This window comes from Eurypyga helias, unplaced genomic scaffold, assembly GCF_000690775.1.
Source record: "Eurypyga helias isolate BGI_N326 unplaced genomic scaffold, ASM69077v1 scaffold3473, whole genome shotgun sequence".
In the NCBI taxonomy this organism is placed as follows: domain Eukaryota; kingdom Metazoa; phylum Chordata; class Aves; order Eurypygiformes; family Eurypygidae; genus Eurypyga; species Eurypyga helias.
In genome coordinates, this window is record NW_010241675.1 from 24,220 (window position 1) to 28,168 (window position 3,949).

The window sequence follows — 3,949 nt, forward strand, 5'->3', positions numbered from 1 at the left end:
TTTTGTAACTCCATTGTTTAGGTGACAGTGCACTTTGATGATCGGTGGTATGTCTGTGCTCTCAACTTCGTCTCGAAAAGCCCGTGGGGAGCACAGTACAAGACTAAATGGGACAGGTTTTTGTCTTTGTTGCTATTCCTGAAACTCCAGCGGGGCCAAAGTAGGCCAGTATTGCGATGTCAGGGGCTGGGAGAGCAAGAATGTGTCACTGCAGTTGGGCAGCATCTCCGTCCTCTGCTGTTTCTTCTGCGCATTCATTCACTCTGCATTCAGGGCATTAGTGTTTCTTTGCTTTTCAAGTGGTCTTGCTGAAGCTAGAGAGAGCTGTTGGAACCCGGGGCAGGCACCGGTCACTGTAACTGAGTACTAAACCAGTAATAACATTGTTTCTTTTTAGCCGTGATAATGAAATTAAAAAGTAAGAATTTAAGTTACAAATCCTTGGAAGGAAATAAGATCCTTTGTAGCTCTTTAGAGAAACTGCTCAGTTCCTTTGCTCCCTCCAGCAGTGTTTTGATGGCCATATGTACCTTGAAGCAGCCGGTAAAACCCAAGTTGCTCTGTAGAACAGCCGGGAGGATACCAGGTGTCCTGCCTGCTGCGGTGCGTAGTACGGGGTTAGCAGTGCTCCGTACCGGAGGGGTGCACCGAGCCCCCGTCGCAGTTGTGCTGTCCTGTGTTCTCTTCATAGCGATGGTGTGATGGCTGAAGAATTGTTTGCTTTCTCCCAGCCTTCTTTTTCCCCTCTTCCCTCCTGTTTTCAGGGACTTTCATGATTATACCACTCTGGGTGTGCCCTGGGGGGTACTGGGGCTTCACAGCTCCCGTTGGCTGCAGTAAGCACTGAGCCCGTGGTGACTGTTGGGGTTGGACTTTTATGTTGGAACAACATCTGCTTCGCAAGTCTGCGTGTAAATCTGCTACCTCGGTGCAGATGTACGAATCAGCTTTTATTTTTAGAGGATGCAGTTGTGTTTGCTTTATTCTTTTAAGAACTGCACCAGGTCTGTGCCATTTCCAGAGCGGACACTGGGGATTGTACGGCGACTGGTGTTGGTTTTCAGAGCGTAGTTAAAAGCAAGCAGGTTACTTCGCTGGGAGAAGGGTGAGCGTGCCTCCCCAGGAGTGGCTCGGTGCAGGCTGGCAGAACAGTCGGCGTGACAGCTCGGCCCTGTGGCAGTGACTGGGCTCCCCCTGCTCTAGCAAGAGCTCTGCTTCAACTGCCCGTGTCGCAGGGACGAACTCAGGCGCTGTATGTAGGAGCTAACGAGGCTGCTGCTGCTGCTCTCCAAACACCTGCGTGCTCTCAAGGCTGTTTGTAGCCGTGGGAACACAAGTTGCCCGAAGTTAGTAATTGAACCTGGGAAATGAAGGTGGACTCTGGCATCTGTGGGCCTGGGATCTGCTGTCCGCAGCCCCTCCCGGCTGTGAAGGCCAACAGGAGGGGAACAGCTGAGTTGACATCCAAGTGTCAAAGATGTTTTTCCTTTAAGTGGCCTGTATTTTGCCCTGGATCTTTTCCTAGGACTCCCTGTGGGAGTGCCTTAAAAAGAACAAGGATTAGGACTTTGCCTTTACCAAAACCTAATAGGGAATAATTAAATTGAAGTGATTTATTTTTTCCCTCTTCAGTTGCAAACTGGTTTCATACTGTGCCTTCCAGAGGCAGAAGATTCAAACTCCTTATGGGCATTAATAGTAGGAAGGGCTTGTGGCAAAATGCGTAACCAGAGTCATAGTTACACAAAATAATCGCTGCTTGCTCAGTTTTTCCACGTGCTTTTGTGATCAGAATTCACGTCATCAGAGGAAATTCAATTTTGGAAGAGATCTGGCTTTCGTAGCACTTGTAAACGTTTTGGGTAACGCGCCACCTTTGCGAGGCCGTGTGCCGTAGTCCTGACACTGCCCGGGTTGGTGGTGTCTAAGGCTGCCGGGTTTAGTGTCTCTTTTTTTTTTTTTGCCTAAAGGTAATTTTAAGTACCTAGAATTGCACATGTGAAACAGTTAATTAGAATTGGGAGGGACGTTATGTTTCGTGGTTAACACTGTGCAGGTATGAAGGACCTTTGAAATAAGTATGTATTTAATTCTGTTACAGAAATGTATTTCTATAATAAACTGAGGTTGATCATACTATGCCTTAAGCTCTCACCACTGTAAGGCTCTTAAAGCTGAAGTATGTCCTTCAGAATGCTGCTGTATTTTGGGAACAGCCCTGAAGAGCTAACGCTGTATTTTATTTTAAGTTGTGTAACTTCACATCATTTCTTACATGTGTATCGTACAGCTTTTGTCTACTGACCCATTTGGTAGCTCACTGGAAGTTTCGTTGGGCAGGTTTAATTTTTAGAAACTTAAAGAACGAGATGCCAGGCCCTGGGGAAGCAGGTAACTCCTGTGAGGCACACGGCAGCGTTCTCTCCCGGCTGCCCAGGCTCGTTCCTGGGGGAAGAGCCCCGGGCTGGCTGGCGCTGTCTGCGCCGTGAGCACCCGCGCGTGGGGCACCTGCAGAGACCAGGAGTCGTGCCTTCCTGTGGGTCTGCCCTTCCTCCAGCGGCAGCGGTGGGTCCGCCACCCTCGAAGGCACCCGAATCCTGGTTCATCGCAGCTGCCTCCTCGTGTTCAGAACGGCTTCAAAGAGTAAAAAGAGCAGTGGGAGGCTGCGACGGTGCCAGCCAAGAACAGGAAGGTCTCATTGTGACAGGTTTTCCTCAGTGACTATACAACCTGAAGTTAATCAGCTCATAAACTTGTGAGAATTTTTGTTATTTTAATCATGCTTTTCTGCACCCTTGAAAGATTTTGGTGGTTTGTAGGCAGAAGGGAAATGCAGAGTTTAAGATAGCTTTTGGTTCTTTTTTTGGTTTTTGTTTTTTTGTTTGGGATTTTTTTAAGATCTAAAACTCCCCTGTCCAAGCAGCTAAAAAAAAAAAACCCTCCCTAAAAAAATCTGTGAATAAAGAACACCTACACTGGTCTAAGAAGAATGAAGCTCGTAGGCAGCGTGAAGGGAAACGCAACCGCCTTCCGTTTTCTCTTACTGCTAATAAAACGCCTTTGAAATTCTGGCACCTTCCAGCTCGTGTATGACTTTGGAACATCCCTTAAATGTACTTGTGTTCTTGTTCTGATCTCTGCTTTGTTTTTTTCTTTTTACATTTTATTTACATGTTTTATATATTCATGTAGAGACCACACTTTACCGTAAGGTATATGGTTCAGGTATGGCATCGTGGTTGCCAGTGTCTGCTGGTTCCTGGACAATGATGCTAAGCAAGTAAGATGCTGGGCATCCTCATACTTTGCTCTTGCTTTGGATCTCTCAATTTTTAATAAAATTTCACGTGCCCAGATAATGTGGGTTTCTGACTGTCACTCTGACTCCAAAGACAGAGGGTGCCGAAGTCGTACTCCCACAGCCTTCGTTTGCCTCTGCAGAGGCCGGCCCAACGTGTGGACGTGAATGCGAAGGGTGGGGTGGGGTTGGTGTTTAGTTTGGGTGGGGTTGGTTTCTTCTTTTTTATTATCTTTTTCTGGTAGCTGAAGCTGTGGAGGTGCATCACTTTTTTGCATAGAACATGTGAGATCTTACCCACTAGGAATTCACTGGGGTATAGAGGTGCCTTTAAGAGGTGTGTATGCTTATACCCCAAATAGCAGCAAGCAGCCCTGAAGTGTGTGACTCTTCAGGTGGTGGTAAAACAAAAGGTACAGTTTTCGGCACATAGCTTCTCATTCCCGTCGCGGAGGGCAATGCTGCATGTGCGGATGCTTCCCGTCCCAGTCTGCTTTGCAGGACCCTCCTGTGCTATTCAGTAGAAGGTGGGGACTGGGTTGTGTTGGCAGAGATTTACCCTACAGACTTGGAAATGTTCTGTATTGAAGAGAATTCAATACTTTATGGTCGCCCAGGTTTACCCAGAGCCAGCAAGGACGGGGGACCAAC